This window comes from Mirounga leonina, unplaced genomic scaffold, assembly GCF_011800145.1.
Source record: "Mirounga leonina isolate KUSES-001 unplaced genomic scaffold, KU_Mleo_1.0 Mir_114, whole genome shotgun sequence".
Classification (NCBI taxonomy): Eukaryota; Metazoa; Chordata; class Mammalia; order Carnivora; family Phocidae; genus Mirounga; species Mirounga leonina.
Window position 1 is genome coordinate 28,440,144 of NW_023270265.1, and position 17,736 is coordinate 28,457,879.

Genomic DNA, 17,736 nt, shown 5'->3' on the forward strand with positions numbered 1-17,736 from the left:
GTAACAGTGACAAGTTTTTAAGTTATAAAGGCTCAAGTTTCAGGTAAAGAACTTAGCTAAATTGCCTTAAGCATTACCTTGTGGAAATAATATGGAAATAATATGAAATATTACCATATTTTTTTACTGTGCACTTTTAAAGTTAATACTTAGTGTACTTTTAAGTTAACACCATATAATTATTTTGTATGGTATTAGTATTTTATCAGAAAATTATTATTTTCCTCTGAAACTGATTCAGGAAAACTAATTTTAAGGGGACACTTTCCTTTTTTTTTTCCCAATAAAATGATTATGATGCAGGAGTTATAAAAGTTACTTAGTTCGTTTCACAGAAATTTTATTAGAACACATCTCTTTAAGCAAGATACACTTGTGCCTTTTTTCACCTTCTGTAATATTAGTTCCTCCGGGGAACCATGGGAAATTATTTCTTTTAAGCTTGCATCGTTCTGTGGGCTTGGAGCATGCCTACATGCTTTTAATAGCTTGTCAGACTGAATCTGTGTTTTGCTGTGCATTTTGTGATTATTTGTCTACAGTTTTTATTTTTTTCTTAGATTTTATTTATTTATTTGACAGAGACAGAGACAGCGAGAGCAGGAACACAAGCAGCGGGAGTGGGAGAGGGAGAAGCAGGCTTCCCGCTGAGCCAGGAGCCCGATGCGGGACTCGATCCCAGGACCCTGGGATCATGACCTGAGCCGAAGGCAGTCGCTTAACCAACTGAGCCACACAGGCGCCCCTGTCTACAGTTTTTAGATACTAATTTTAATACTCTTTTTAGAAAATGTCAGATAAATACTGTTTCAAATCAGCTTGTTGGGGTTTATTGGCGTGGCGCTGGGGAAGGCTGGGCTTGTCTCCCAAGGAACCTCAGTGTTAGGGTGGCACAGTATTCCATGCCCTGTGGAAGAAGCCCTGTGGGAGAGGTCGTGTACCTCTCTTACGTGTATCAGTGCAGTAACTAAAAAGGACTATACTAGAACAGAAACCCTCAATGATTCTGTGCTGGAAACATACAGGGTGTTCTGACAGGGCCACGAATGCTCTCTATGTTGGTGATGTCATTATAGGGTCAGCTGGTATATTACATGGGAACTTGGAATTATTTCCTACCGATGAGTGTGAAGAAGAAAATAGGACTTTGGTATGTATTGAATTAACTAACTATTCTCTTGAGTCAGTTTACTGAGCTTTAAAACATCAGTATCCTACCAGTTATATATGGAACTTTATGGACAGTGACTTGAGATTTTTCAGGGAAGACTTACAGGAACTAAAGTTCAAAAACTAAGAAGTGGTTTCAGATTTTATTTAGATTGTGACCTAAAACTTGTCTAGCAAAGGGAGAGGTTTCATGTAACAGTAACCATAGCTCCATTTCTTCAGTGTTTACCCTATGCCAGGTACTGTGCTCTTTAATTTTAGCAGCCCAGTGAAACAGATTTTAGGATTCCTAATTTACAAGTCAGGAAACTGAAGCTCAGAAAGGCCAAGTTACTGCGCAAGATTACTCTGTAACTGGCAGAGTAGGAATTGAATCTCCAACTGCTGAAAGACACATCCCCTGTGCTATTTTGTATGTAAAATTGTTAGTTTTGTTTTAACAATTTGGGTTTAGTAAGTTCCTAAATCATTGAATAAGTATTTATAAGGCAGTGAGGGATCCAACAGAAATCAATCTTTAGTGTCTCTTATTACATCCATTGAAAAGTATTTATGGAGGGACACCTGGGTGGCTCAGTTGGTTAAACGTCTGCCTCCGGCTCAGGTCATGATCCCAGGGTCCTGGGATCAAGCCCCGTGTTGGGCTCTCTGCTCCTTGGGGAGTCTGCTTCTCCCACTGCCCCTCACCCTACTCATGCTCGCGCTCTCTCTCTCAAATAAATAAATAAAAATCTTAAAAAAAAAAAAAAAGTATGGAGCTGACTGTGTGAAGTGCATGCAGCTGCTAGGCTTCCGTGGACAGGACAAAGATGAGGGTATCTTGGCTCCCTGTTCAGGTCAGGGATTTGCAGCAGTGTCTTAGCCCAGGAGAAAGACATTACCAATTATTATTGGAGAAGCTGGTGTTTTGAGATAGATAAAAGAATGTTGTTAAAAACCATTTGGGGGCGGGAGAAACTTCAATGAGTATTTGGCTTTTTGAGGAAGACCTTGAAAGATGAGTAGGATATCTGCTGGTAGAGATAGGGGTGGGAGAGGCCATTTCCTCTTGAGAGGAGGAGTGTGAGAAAGGCCAGGGAGAGAGAGTGCGGGGGATGGGGCTGAAAAGGTAAACTGGTCTAGAAGTGAAAGTTTTTGAATGTGAGGATGACTGATACGAATTTTATGCACTAGGAAATTATATTTTCATTAACATTTATCATCAGTTATGCTCAGTCAGTGTTTTTAGGAAATCCGAAAACTATCATTTTTAGGGCTATAGGCTTTTCTTCTTACTCAGGATGGCTCTTTTGATAACCTTTATTTGGGTCAGGATTTCTTACAGGTCTAAGGTCTTGACTTGCCTTGGAATTAAGCACTAATGGAAGAAAACCATCTTTTTAAGGCATTGACTGGTTTCTCTGTTTAGTTTCTTTTTATTTATTATTATTTTTTTTTAGAGAGAGAGAGTGTACTAGTGGGGTAGGGGGTAGGGACAGAGGGAGAGGGAGGGAGAGAATCTTAAGCAGGCTCCATGCCCAGTGAGGAGCCGAACGCTGGGCTAGATCTCAGGACCTCAAGATCATGACCTGAGCAGAAATCAAGAGTCAGAGGCTTAACCGACTGAGCCACCCAGGCACCCCTCTCTGATTAGTTTTGATATGGTTTAAGGTACCATATAGTAATTAATCTGGCACTTTGAACTATGTTAGACAGGTAGATGGTAGACTGCTCACCTTGACATTACTGTTTGCTTCTCTGTAATAAATCCCTAGCTTCCCACAATCAGAAATCAGAAAACTATCATTTTTAGGGCAATAGAGCTCTATCCAGAATACAGTACTAAATAGCAGTTTCTCTGAGACAGAAAGTTGCAAGTCTGTACTGAAGGTATGCAGGTAGAAGGTAGAAAGTCTGCTTTTCATTTCTTTCTTCCTACATTGAATTTGAGATTCTTCTATATACTTGGTTTCAGAAAGCAATATTAAATGGAAAGCAAAGAAATCAAAATGAATCTGTTTTGAAGTTGGATGGTTTGGGGCATGGCCTCATCTTAAAACTATTCCCTTTTCCTGTATAGACTGTTGAATCTGAACTGACTTGTTCTGAATTCCAGCAAATTGTGTTCATTTTCCACAACTTGGACTTTGTGTTTTGACTTGTGATAGCTATTTCAGATTGATGCTTTTAAAAATCCTTTTAGATGATAGCCAGAATTCAAAGTGTACTTTCAGAGGCAGAGATGGTTATCCTGGTTTTGTAAGTTTTGAGCCCATTTGAGTATACGTCACCAATATTACTGCAGATGAAAAGTAAACCACATATGTTACTTCTGTTCAGGAAGTATTAATGAAGAAATGCCAACATCTGACTTTGAACCCTGGCTCCTCCACTTCATAACTTTTGACACTGGGCAAGTGACTTTAGCTTATCTGGAAGCCTCTGCATCCTCATCTTTACAATGAGGATAGTCATATCTTTGAGGGTAGTGAGAGGGTTAAATGAAGGAATCCCTGTGAAGAGCTCAACACAGTGCCTGATACATCATCTCTCAGTAAAAGTAGTTAAACAAAACCCAAACAAACCTGCATTTCATTTAAAACTTGGTGGATGCTTTGTATATTGAGAGTTTCAGTATCACTTTCCAGTTGTAATGTGAATACTATTGTGACTGATGCACAGTATGCAGATCATGACTGAAAGGTTATTGGAGAGGCAATAACTAAACAATTTTGAAATCTTTTGTTGTTGTTATGTTAACGCATAATGTTATTGCAATAAAAAAACCGATATATAACTACTGAAAGCAATGTCATTTTTTTTTCATCTGTGTTTTCACCCAGAGATAAAACTGTTAGCATTTTGACCTTTTTCCTGCAGTGCACATTATTTATTTATTTATTTTTAAACACAATTGAGATCATAGTGTTTTATCTTTTTCTCCCCATTTAATGTTATGTCTTAAACTCAACATAATTTTAAATAGCTATACAGAAACGTCCCAGCAAATAAATTAGACCAGATCTTACCTTTTTACTGTCCTTTCTCCATCAAATGATATAACCCAAAATAGGCAACACCATTCTCTGGTAATGAAACACTGAATAATTTGATTCTGCTGTTTTAACTGATATTTATGTGTTCATGATAAGCCAGGAAATCTCTCGCATAATATAAGAAGCTGGTAATATGAAAAGAAAGAACATTTACTTAAACGCAAGGATTTACTTTAATGATTAACTATTTTTGTAATACTGAAGCTATTTAGTAACTCACTTTGAGCATGTCTTATAAAAAATATTTACATTTTTACAAAGGAAGCATTAATGAAATGTTTTTCTTCCTGTAAAATGGGGAATTTAAAAAAAAGACTATCTGAGAGAGAGCGAGAGAGTGTGAGCATGAGCAGGGTGGGGGAGGGGTAGAGGGCGAGGGAGAAGCAGGCTCCCTGCTGAGCAGGGAACCCCATGCAGGGCTCGATTCCAGGACCCCCAGGATCATGACCTGAGCCAAAGGCAGATGCTTAACCAACTGAGCCACCCAGGTGCCCCCCAAAATGGGGATTTTTAGTTTTATTTTTTTATTGTTATGTTAATCCCCATACATTACATCATTAGTTTTAGATGTAGTGTTCCATGATTCATTGTTTGTGCATAACACCCAGTGCTCCATGCAGAACGTGCCCTCCTCAATACCCATCACCAGGCTAACCCATCCTCTAGAACCCTCAGTTTGTTTTTCAGAGTCAAAATGGGGATTTTTAAAAAAGATTTATTTATTTATTTGGGGGGGAGGGGCAGAGGGAGAGTGAGAGAATCCTCAAGCAGATTCCCTGCCAAGTGCTGAGCCAGATGTGGGGCTCGATCCCAGGACCCTGAGATCATGACCTGAGCTGAAATCAAGAGTTGGATGCCCAACCAATTGAGCCACCCAGGGCCCCTAAAGTGGGGAATTTTACATTGTTTTTAGCTCCTGGATTTAATGCAGTATAACAAACTCGCATTTTAATTATAAAATTTAGTGATAACATTTAAAAATTAAGGTAACCTAGATTATATGAAATTTCTGTTTTAAAGATATTACTCTTTCTTTGCAGTGTTAATCTCTCTAAGAATAGCCAAATCTGTTGTGGTATAGAATAAAGCCTCTGAGAGCCAGTTGAAAATTTTACCAGGTTTAAAAGAAGGCTGTCTAATTATAGTAATGAAAAACAGACTTCTGACTCGAAATAAGCTACTTAAGTTTTATTTTTAAGTAATCTCTGCATCCAGCATGGGGCTCAAACTTACAACCGCGAGATCAAGAGTTGCATGCTCTACTGACTGAGCCAGCCAGGCACCCTGAGCCACTTAGGTTTTAAAAAGTGAAGAAATATTCCACCTTGGCCATAAAAGAAATGCAAATTAAAACAGCAAGATACTAGTTTTTGCCTACTAATTAGGAAGAAAATTTATAATGGTAAAATTCAGTTGTTGACCTGGGTATGAGATGGGCACTCTCATTGGCTGGTGGGAATTGATACACCCTTTCTGACAAAAATTTTTATTTGGGATTCTTGTGATTATTCTAGTCATCTTTCCTGAGGACATGGTCTAACTCAGACATAGAAGTATGTCCAGAGATATTTATCAAAGTATTATTCATACCAGAAAAGGATTGGAAATTCAAATGTCCCACAAGATACAGCCAAGTGGCAAAATATTATATAGCTATTAAAATGATGCTTCCAAAGCATAATCAACAACATGGGAAAATTCTCACAATATGATGTATGTTATATATTACAGTATTTTTTTAAGATTTTACTTATTTGAGAGTGAGAGAGAGAGAGAGAGGGAGAGAAGGAGAGAGAGAGGCAGCACAAGGGGGGGAGGGGCAGAGAGAGAGGGAGAAGCAGACTCCCCATTGAGCAGGGAGCCTGAAGCAGGGCTTGATCCCAGGATCCTGAGATCACGACCCAAGCCAAAGGCAGACGCCTAACTGACTGAGCCACCCGGGCTCCCCTATATATTATAGTATTATACCAATTTTTAAGTAATGAATATATTTGCTTATAAAAACTTTTTTCAAAGACTGGAAAGAAACAAAAAAGATGTTTTCATAGATTTTCCCAAAATTTCCTAATGGGCTTTTTATTCTGTCATCAGAAAGGGTGAATAAACATTAGTATAAAAAAATGATTTTGAACAAATGGCCTTAAGTGGTTCGTTTCAGATAGAGTTTTGCTATATGGATCACAACACATTATACTTTAGATATAGAAATTATTTGGTAGGATTTTTTTAAAATAATGTTTTATTTATTTATTCATGAGAGTCAGAGAGAGAGAGGCAGAGGCAGAGGGAGGGGGAAAAGCAGGCTCCCCACCTAGCAGGGAGCCCGATGCAGGACTCGATCCCAGGACCCTGGGATCATGACCTGAGCTGAAGGCAGACGCTTAACCATCTGAGCCACCCAGGTGCCCCTATTTGGTAGGATTTTATAATTAATGTTTACCTTTACCTTGAAGCCATTCCTAAAAAACTAAAATATTTCAAGCAGGTAAAATTTTCACATTTAGATGGGCAAAACAAAATCCTAAGAGTTTGCACCAGAAATTAAATGGCAAATCAGTTTAAGTGAACTCTGAACTTATTTGATGAGAACCTTGGCACAATTCCATAATTTCTATGGAAATACTTCTACATTGTTTAGTAAATGATATAAGTAAGTAAAATGGGAAGAGGACTAAGTAATTCCAAAAGGGGAAACCTTTTTAAAATGGAAAAAAAACCCTCCCTGTGTTTGATTCCCCCCCCCATTACCACCACCCCCTTTCCTTGGCCTAACTGGAATGTACAATGTTAAGTGATCCTTTCCCTTTGACTAACTCTCTTGGTAAAAATTCAGATAGCCATCTAGTGGAAAGAAGACTCTTTAAGAATGACTTTCCTCTAGACATCCAATATCATGTTTGTTCAGTTGGCTTGTCCAAACAATTTTTCTGTGTTTTCACCAGAGTAGGATCAACTTAGCATGAAGATTAAAGCTGTTCTCCATCTGCTTTATCTGCCGTTCTTAATTAGAACCTGATGACAGAAATCACCTTTGATTCAAGGCTGATTGTTCCCTGAGAATCTTATTATTATTGTAGGAATCTTTTCTTTTATTAACCACGCTGATTCTGAGCATCTATGTGACAGACATATAGAAAAAATAATAATTTTCTTCGTTTAAACATTTATTCAGCATCTGCTGTGCTAGATGCCGCGGGCATATTAAAGCTGTTTAAAGTCTCGTAGAGAAGATAAAGAAAGCATGCACAGAAATCATTTTAATACACATATAAGTGCTTAAAGAGACAGACACAAAGTGTATGGATGCTCAAAGGAAGCAATTATTTTTGGTGATGGTCTCGTTTTCTGAGCTTTCTTTTAGAAATGAAAGAATGAATCATTGTTTATAGGCTTTATTCAACTTTAGGATAAATGGACGAAAGAGGGAAATGTTTGGATACCAAGTAATGAACTTCAGAGTGTCTTAATGTTAAGTTTTTAAAAAGTATAGTACATATATTTATTGAGCCTGTCCTCAAGGAGATTGCAGTTTGCCAAAGTGTAAGGAAATGTAATTTCTGCATAAAATAAAGTAATATTAAAAGTTAGAAAGATATTCACTTAATTGGGCTATATAGATGTTCTTTTTGTTTTTAAACAGTATGGAGGTTCCTCAAAAAATTGAAAATAGAGCTACCTTACGACCCAGCAATTGCACTACTGGGTATATAGATGTTCTTAATGGAGAAATAGTGTTGGTGTCAGATGGCCTGTAATTAATTAACTGGCAGTTAGAGCTAGTTAACTAGACAGACTGCCCAACCTAGGGAGGGGCCGTGATACAGCAGGAAAACGTGAGCTTGGTCTGCTGCTTGCCAGCTCTGGGCCTTGTTAAGTTTTACTTCGCTTTTCTGTTCCTCAGTCTGCGCATCTTTAAAACACCTCAGAGGATTCTGGCGAGGAGGAAATGAGATCTTCTAGGTAAAGCACCTGACACATAGGCAGCCCTGCACGAATAAGGTTTCTGTCACTGCCCCTGCCCCCAGCACGGTCTGGGCTTGTTTGGAGGGTCAGCCATTTAAGGGTAAAAAGTTATAAATGCTCTCAGTTTTCTTATTTTTTTTTTCTCTTGAAAGTGAACCCCTTACTCTCACATTGGGATGGTTTATATTTATTTAATAAAACCACAGATGTTGAATACCAGAGGGCTTATACTTAATAAGACCATAGATGTTTAACATAGATGTCTTATTATTTGCAAGTCTGAGTCAAAAGACAAGTGGCAAATCCGTTTTTCCCTAGCTGCAGACGCCTCTGTCCCAAGGGTGTGTACTCAGTTCAGGCAGTTTTTGTAGTTAATACTTGGTGTTTCCCTCAAAATGGAGCTATTAAAATCTCAGTGATTTCTTCATTGAAGATTACCAGTAGATAGATGGCTCTTAATCCCCCATAGCGTCCGCTTCAGTGTTTTAAAGCTTGTTTTTCTGAAGTCTTGAGTCAGCTTTTCTTATCCTTATCAGTGTTTGGCCTTTATGTACCCTATCTCCGTGAATCATTTTGGGGAGGGTTAAATTCCAGCTGACGCAGATTGTGATTTCAAAAAGAAATTGCATTGTTTTACCTTCTTTGAAAATAAGAGTGAATAATATTCAGAAGTCACTTGTTTGAGAAATAAAAGACCCCCAAAGTCCGGCATTTGAGAAGTTTTAGAGTTGCTAGAACTGTGTAAGCATCGAGGTCTCCTGTTGCCTGTGACCAATACGAACACATCTTAAAAGGTAGCCTTTATCACAGCTGAGGATCTTCATCTCAACCAGGATTTTACCAGAGAGGCTTTCAGAGATGGTATTCCCTCCAGTTTGGGAATCTTATGCTGGTTGAAATTTGGCTTTGGTTGAGGTAGATGGAACCATATTTTCTGTCTCATTAAGATCCACGGTCTTTCCTACTTGCGGATTTCATACTTGGTTGTCAAAAGTTTGCTTGTGTTCAGCACTGAAATGTCCTTTGTGATTTCTGCATTTGCTTGATTAAATCGGAAAAATCTGGAATGAATAAACCCGAAATGTCTTCTGAAAAATTAGAAGGGATTTAGATCATGGTTTATGGGAGCAGGGGGTGGGAGATGGGGTCGTATAAGTTTTAAGGATAGAGAATTTTGCCATTCTTCATGCCAGTTAGAAGAGGCTTGTGTTTGACAGTGCCCAACCCCGCAGATTTTGTAACTCCGTATTACGAAGAGTCAGTGCCTGCTGTATATAGGGTGTAATAAAGAATAGTTCTTTCCTCAAGGAATTTATCACAGAATTAAGAGGTTAGGACAGAAGAAGCTAAAAAGTGCTGGAGAGATTCAAAGGAAGGAGGGATCTCTGGGAGTGAAGATGGGATGGAGAAGTTTCCAGAAAGAGGTACTCAGTCAAGGAGGCCTTCTAGGAATGTCCGGAGCGAAGGCATGGAACGGGGAAGCACCTGGGCAAGTGGAGTTGTGAGCAGACTGATGGGTCCAGTAAGCTATCTGGGCTCTCCCTGCCCCTCCCTCCTCTAAATTAGTTTATGGTATAGTTTACGTACCATAAAATCTGCCCATCTTAAGTGTACAGATCAATGATTTTTAAAGTAAATTTATGTAGTTGTGCCACCACCACCCGATCTAGCTATAGGACATTTGCTTTCTTCCCCAAAGTTCCCTTCTGCTGAGTCAGTCAGTCCCTGCTTTTGCCTCTAGCCCCAGGCAACCCCTGATCTGCTTTCTGTCTCTATGATTTGCCTTTTCATGTAAGTGGAATCACATAATGTGATCCTGTGGTGTATACTAAGAAATATATATTTGGTTTTTGTCCCTCTGTCTGGCATGGAGCTCCTAAAACCCTCGGAATTTCCTAAGTGATGAGAGCGACAGAGGCATTTTGATATTCATACAAACCCCTTTCTACCACACCTGAGTTTATGTTGTTAATGAGGTGACTTTTGGAAAGCACTTAAGGACGGGGGTTGGTTGCAAGGGGGACCAACCATGTGATTGGAGGGTTGGAATTTTCAGTCCCACCCCTTGATCTTCCTCTGCGAAGGGGAGAGGGGTTGGAGATTGAGTTTACTCAGTGGTTTCCAATGATTTAATCAATCATGCCTATGTAATGAGGCCTCCATAAAAACCCCAAAGAGCTGGGTTGGGAGAGCTTCCAGGTTGGCGAACCTGAATGTGTCTGCTTGCTGCTGTGCTGGGCTCCAGACTCTGCAGGGACGGAAGCTCCTTTCTTCAGGCCTTCACCCTGTGTGCTTCTTCGACAGGCTGTTGATTCGTCTCCTTTCATAGTTTTGGTAATAAACTGGTAATCTAGTGAGTACGCTGCTTTCTTAAGTTCTGGGAGCCGCTTTAGCAAGTTAATTGAACCCAAGGAGGCGGGGTGGTAGGAACCTCTGATTTATAGCCACTTGGTTAGTAGCACAGATAACAACCTGGACTTGTGATTGGCATCTGAAATGGGGGGGCAGTCTTGTGGGACTGAGCCCTTACCTTGAGCAATCAAATAAATGCTCTCTCTGGAGAGATAATGGCAGGATTCGTAGGACTCCCAGCTGGTGTCCGAAAATCGGTGGGGCGGGGGCAGGGGACCACATATTAAGAGTTGAGCGTAGAATATCATATAATACATAGGTTTTTATGCGTGGCTTCCTTAGCCTAATGTTTTTGAGGCTCAGCCATGTTGTTGTATATGGTATCAGTAGGTGGTTCCTTTTTGTTTGTTTTGTTTTAAAGATTTTATTAAGTAATCTCTACACCCGAACACTCGAATTTACAACCCTCAGATCAAGAGTTGCACGCTGTAACCAACTGAGCCAGCCAGGCACCTCTCTTCCGTTTTTTATTAATTGTATTTTTTTTTTAAGATTTTATTTATTTATTTGACAGAGATTGCGAGAGCAGGAACACAAGCAGTGGGAGTGGGAGAGGGAGAGGCAGGCTTCCCGCGGAGCAGAGAGCCTGACGTGGGGCTCGATCCCAGGACCCTGGGGTCATGACCTGAGCCGAAGGCAGCCGCTCAATGACTGAGCCACCCAGGCGCCCCTGATTAATTGTATTCTATTGTATGGATAAACCACATCGTTTATCTGTTTTCTAGTTGATGGCGTATTGATATTGCTTCCAGGTTTGGGGCTGTTGTGAATAATAGTTTTATGAACATTTGCACAAATGTCTTTATGTGGACATATGGTTTCACTTCTCTTGGGTAGGTACCTGGCAGTGAAATTGCTGAGTCATATAGTAAGTATTTATTTAACTTAAAAAAAAAAAAAATTCACTCGTCCCCTACCCCCATCCACCTTCTTCTGTCGACCACCAGTTTGGTCTCTATATTTAAGAGTCTGTTTTGTGTTTGTTTATATTTAACTTTTTAAGACCCTGCCAAACTGTTCTCCAAAGTGGCTATACCAGCTTATAAACCAGTAGTTTTTGACGGTTTTGGTTTTTCCCTATCTTCGACACTTGGTATCGCTGGGTTTGCATTCAGACCGTTCTGGTGGGAGTGTAGTGATCTCTTACTGTGGTTTTAATTTGCATTTCTCTCAAGACTAGGGATCCCTTTTAGTACTGTAAATTTTATCAGCTATTTGAGAGAAAGCTGCTTTTAAAACAGTGGCAGTTTGTACCGTCACTAAATGCATATTTTTAAAGCTCATGAAAGAATTTTTGCACATTACGAATCCAGACATTATTTATGAGAGCTTCCCTGTTTTCTGCTCTGAGATTTGTAAAAGTATTACTGGGAGCTTTTTGCCTGTGGCCTGCCACCTGCTTCTGCAGACTGAAGGTTTTGGTGTTTTGTTTTTTTCATTTTTAAATAGTTATATCAAAATGCTGTTTTTGTGACTTGTGAAAGTGACAAGAAATTCAAATTTCAGTGTCCTAAATAGATTTTGATTGGAACACAGCCACGCTTAGTCGTTTACATAGGACCGATGGCGGCTTCGGCGCTCTATTGGCGGGAGTTGCCTAGTGAGACACACTGTGTGACCAGCAAAGCCTGAAATAGTTGCTCTGTCTGGTCCTGTATCGAAAATGTTTGCTGGTTCCTGCTCTAATTTCTCTCTCCCCTATTCCAGGTTTTGCCTAGTCTGAGAAAAGATTTTACTACTGACGTGCCCATTTAGTTCAGTTACTGCATTGGTTCTCTAGTTTGCTGTTGCTGGAAAGCCCAAGTCCATTTGCAGACAGTTTCCTGGGAAGGGAGGAGACTGAAATGCAGAAGCGCTCCCTCCTGGTTGGCCGCTCTCCTGAGAAGGGCTCAGTTGGTCTCTGGGACCTTGTAGGAGAGGCTCCCAAAGACCGAGGGCGGCGGGGGGAGAGGAGCGGGGATGCCGAAAGGGAATGGAACTTCTGGAAATGAAGGTGCCATGCTCACGGTTTGTACGGAGTCTGGAAAGTGATGATGTGCAACTGATGCTTTTAATTTCCTGAGAAATTTTAAAGAATGTGCTCCTTGTAAAAACTAAAACAGTGGAGAGGTGTATAACGGAAGAGTTAAGTCTCTCGGTCACCCACCCCTCATCATCCTCTGACTGGCCATCACTGGTCAGAACCTGGTCTATTTACTTTTAGACCCTTTTTGGTACAGATAGAAATATATAAAATTAAACAATTTTAATTTTGGTGCGGTTTATGATGGACCTTTTCCCTCATGGATACATATCGATTCGCCTTATTTTAGCAGCTGCATAGCATTCCTTGTATGAGTCAACCATAACTTTGGGTGAGTTTTTAGGTTCTTGCATGTATAATAATGCTCCTAGGCTTTAGCCTCATCGACACTGATGATTATTCATCTTTTAGCATTTTTACCTACTTGATAAGTGATAGCTCATTGTTACAATTTGCACTTTAGTGAAACTGAACATTTTTCTTATTAGCAATTTGTACTTTTATGAATTGCTTATTGCTTTGCTCAGATTTTTTCTTTTGGGTTGTTTGTTATCTAATTAACCAGAGGTCCCTATATATTCTAGATGTTAACAAGTTATTTCTTTTTTTTTTTTTTAAGATTTTTATTTATTTATTTGAGAGAGAGAGTGAGAGACAGAGCATGAGAAGGAGGAAGGTCAGAGGGAGAAGCAGACTCCCTGCTGAGCAGGGAGCCCGATGCGGGACTTGATCCTGGGACTCCAGGACCATGACCTGAGCCGAAGGCAGTCGCTTAACCAACTGAGCCACCCAGGCGCCCACAAGTTATCATTTCTCACATTTATGGTGGAGTTTTTTCTTACAGAAGTTTTATATTTTCATCTTGTCCAATCTGCCAAGCATTTATAGCTTTTTAGTTTGGAGTTACCCTTAGAAAAAGTTTCTGTGCTATAATATTTTAAATGTAACTCTTTGAGTGATTCCTACCCGGAGGTGCATCAGAATAATTTAGGGAATATTTTTTCAGTACTGATGCTGTGGTGTCCGACTAAGGTAGATCAGGTGTGGGGGGGTCCAATTCTGTGTTTTGTTTTGAGGAGAGAAGAAGAAGCTCCTGATGAAATCCTGTTTAAAAAATCATAGTTTGCAAAGCAGACTTGTTTTTAATTTTTAAATTTTTTTTTTAAAGTAGGTTCCACACCAACATGGAGCACAGTGTGGGGCTTGAACTCACAACCCTGAGGTCAAGACTGAGCTGAGATCAAGAGTCAGACGCTTAACTGACTGAGCCACCCAGGTGCCCCTTTAATTTTTTTTTTTTTTTTTTTTTTTGAGAGAATGAAGGGAGTGGTGGTAGTTGGTTACTTTCACCCTCATTCATTGAATTCCTATGACTGGTCTGGAGAATTAGAAAGAAGAGATTTCATGCATTTGATAAGAAGGAAAACTGCCATATCTAATATTCTGAAAATCAAATTTTTTTTGTTCTTGAGCCAATTGTGTTAAAACAAAAAACGACTGACTGTATTTCATTGATGATAAAACACATTTTTCAGGGCTCTTGGGTGGCTCAGTCGTTAAGTGTCTGCCTTTGGCTCAGGTCATGATCCCAGGGTCTTGGGACTGAGCCCCTCATCAGGCTCCCTGCTCTGTGGGAAGCCTGCTTCTCCCTCTCCCACTCCCCCTGCTTGTGTTCCCTCTCTCACTCTCTCTCTGTCAAATGAATAAAATCTTTAAAAAAAACCAACAACACATTTTTCACATTTTAACATCTATGGAATTGGGATGATAGTATGTTATAGTTGATTCGGCAACATTTTTTTTTTTTTTAAGATTTTATTAGAGACAGCAAGAGAGGGAACACAAGCAGGGGGAGTGGGAGAGGGAGAAGCAGGCTTCCCACTGAGCAGGGAGCCCGATGTGGGGCTCGATCCCAGGACCCCGGGATCATGACCTGAGCCGAAGGCAGGCGCTTAATGACTGAGCCACCCAGGTGCCCCAACATTTTTGTTTCTTACACATCAGGTAACAGTGCATCTTAAAATCATCTTAGGTTCTGTGGAACCTAGTTAATGATCTGTTGTCACTGGTCTCTCGGGCACATCAGTACAGTTTTATCTGTATTGGTTTTCATTTCCTGAGTGGTCCCTTCTCTAGTGTTTCTCCTCTAATTAGTCTCCTACACTGTTGTCAAATTAATCTTCTTAAACTGGGATTCTGATTAAATCACTACTTCATGCAATAACTTGATAGCAAACAACTGAAACAAAGTTCAGACATTTCAGCATGGCTTTTCAGACCTTTTGAAGGCAATACAAGTGTACCTCTAACCTTTTATTCACATATTCCAATCTTTAGTCACTAAGCTAACAGTATCTTTCATATATACTATGTTTCTATCCTCCATATATTTGCTTTTTGAATCTTTACCTGGAATTGCTCCTTGCTGTCTCTGCACATCTCTGCCTGTTTAAACCCCACCATCCTTTATAGCTGCAGTTCTGTCCTCTGTCCTTCATGCAATTGCTGCAGATGGTACAGGAGGTCCAGGAACTACTGAAGAGGAGCAACTCTTGTAGGAACTCTGGTGTTTTAAGAAAGACCACGTAAGGGGCGCCTGGGTGGCTCAGTCGGTTAAGCATCTGACTCTTGGTTTCTGCTCAGGTCATGATCTCAGGGTCTTGAGATCAAGCCCCACCCAGGGCTCTGCGCTCAGAGGGAGTCTGCTTTTCTCCTTCTTCCTCCCGCCCCTCCCCCTGGTGCCCCCCCCCCCCCCGCCATCAAATAAATGAATCTTAAACAGGTAATTACCTTACCTTTTCCTACTGAGGACTATGATTTTTGGAGGAGAGCTGAATTCTAGGTGAAGATGTGTTAGAAATGATTCTTTTTAGCTTGAGATGGAGGGGTTGGAAGGGATGTGGGGGTTAGTATGTGTGAGCCTGAAGCTAGGTAATCTGATCAGGCTTTTACCTCAGGAGGAGGGGGAGAGAGAAAAGCACCAATCAAATAGATATAAGGTTTAGAGGATGTGTACATATGCAAGTTGGACTTCAGTCCTCTTCTTGTCAAACTAAGATCATGCAGTGGTTATAAGAAGATGAAATTTAACTGTTTTCGTCAGTAAAAACCAATTGCATAAGGAAGCACAGGATAATGCGGGATATGTGGTGTAGAGGAGCGCTTTGGGACACTGACAGCTGAATTTGAGTCAGATGTGGCTACAAAAAGTCAAATCTTGTGTAATATTTCAAAGCCATATCTAGAAATGGGGAGAGATGAGGGCCCTATCCTGTACTGGGGTGGATACAAACATACTCTAGGTCCATTCTGGGACACGGAATCTGAAATATGTCCAGTGGTGGTATACAGGGTGGTGAAAGGACTTGAAGCCTCATATGGAAGAATAATTGAAAGAATATTTGGCTTGGAAATGATGGAACTTGGAGTCTGGGGGAAGCCACAATCAACTATTTCGAAAGGAAGAGGACTTGTACCTTAGGATTCAAGGACTAGACCTAAGTCCAATAGACGGAAGCCCCAGTAAGAAAGACCTGGTTCAATTAAAGGAATAACTTACTGTGGAGGCTAATGATTGCGTGGATGATAGTAAATGTCGTGTTGCTGAAGGAGTGTGGGATTAGTTGACCAGTTGTTTGGCAACCATGTTTTAGGGGATTTACACTGAATCATTAACAACTGCTCCCTTTTCCTCATTAGCCATTGAAAAGGCACTACACATCCAAAGTTCGATTTGGCACTCAAATTTTAATATACTATCGTGACCAAACATGTTACTACATTATTATTTTGCAACTCTCAGTATGCTTTGAGAGGGCAGGAGCCAAGCAGATGCACTTCAGCCTTCCCTGGTATTGGGCTGAGCAGAGTGGGGACCATGAACTGGAGAGCTCACCTACTAGAATGGATTGTGTGGACTGGAATTTTAAAAAGCCCTCCATCAGTTAGTCTTTTCTTATTATTGACACAATTCTAATAACCTGTGAATATACATGCACTGAAAAGGCAGGAGGAGCTTTATGCTAAGGTCTTAAAACCAAATTAATGAATTCTTTAGTGTATTAAAATTGGAGTGTCTATGTTGGCCCAGCCTGGAAGCCCTTCTCTGAACACTGGGCAAACCACTGCACTAAATGATCCCTCAGGATGCCTTCCAATTGTAAAATTCTTTGGTATATGATCCTGTAATGTTAGGCAGGAGTTTAGGGTTACAAAGTAATAGAAGCATAGCCAATTAAAATTATGAGAAAATTTAGGTGGATTATAATTGGCCCCTCTGGAATTTAGCCACAGCTTTGGGGATTATAATTACAATGAAGTCAGCAGTTTGAAATATGTTCTCACCATGGGGGAGAAGAGCATCTCCCTGTGTTAAACCCCTGTAGTGGCTCTTTGAGCCACTTTTAGTTTGAAGTGAAATTCTCCCTTCTCTTGAGAGAACCTCACTAGGTCCTCTCAGTTGAGACAGGTCGACACTTTTTTTTTTTTTAAGATTTTTATTTATTTGTCCGAGAGAGAGAGCACAAGCAGGGGGAGCAGCAGAGGGAGAGGGAGAAGCCGGCTCCTCACTGAGCAAGGAGCCCGATGTGGGACTCGATCTCAGGACCCTGGGATCATGACCTGAGCTGAAGGCAGACGCTCAACCGACTGAGCCACCCAGCGTCCCGAGAAAGGTCAACATTCTTGAGAGGAGAAAAAATTGGAAGAGCATGATTAATGAGAATATTTGGTAAGTACAAGGTCAGTGAGCAGACTGAAGGGTTTAGAAAGGAAGAGAAAAATCTCGAAGCATTCTGTGCCCAGAATAAACTAAAAATTCATGCTTGTACAAATTTTCTTTCAAATTAGCAAAATCTTTGGAGGGATAGTGGATTTAAAAAGAGAAAGCACAGTGGATGAATTTTAGGATTAGTGACCATAGAGTAGAGCACAAAGCAATGCCGAAATGTCGCCCTTGGCAACTTGCTACTCATTCGTCATGTTTCCGCCTTACTCCCGCCTTCAAGTCTGGGTTTGGTGCTTACCTTGGTACTTGACCTTGCCTGTTATGTAGTGGGTTACACTGCTTTGCAATTGCTTAGTTGTTTTCAAACCCCCCTAGGCTAAGCTTTAGGAAGACAGGACCATGTTTGT

At 40.4% G+C, this 17,736-nt stretch overlaps 1 protein-coding gene across 5 annotated transcripts in view; it reads left to right on the top strand.

Moving 5' to 3' along the window:
• The window catches only part of CNNM2 (cyclin and CBS domain divalent metal cation transport mediator 2), a 142,129-nt gene that overhangs the window by 30,052 nt on the left and 94,341 nt on the right, over window positions 1-17,736 (top strand). The gene's annotated exons all lie outside the window — the stretch shown is intronic.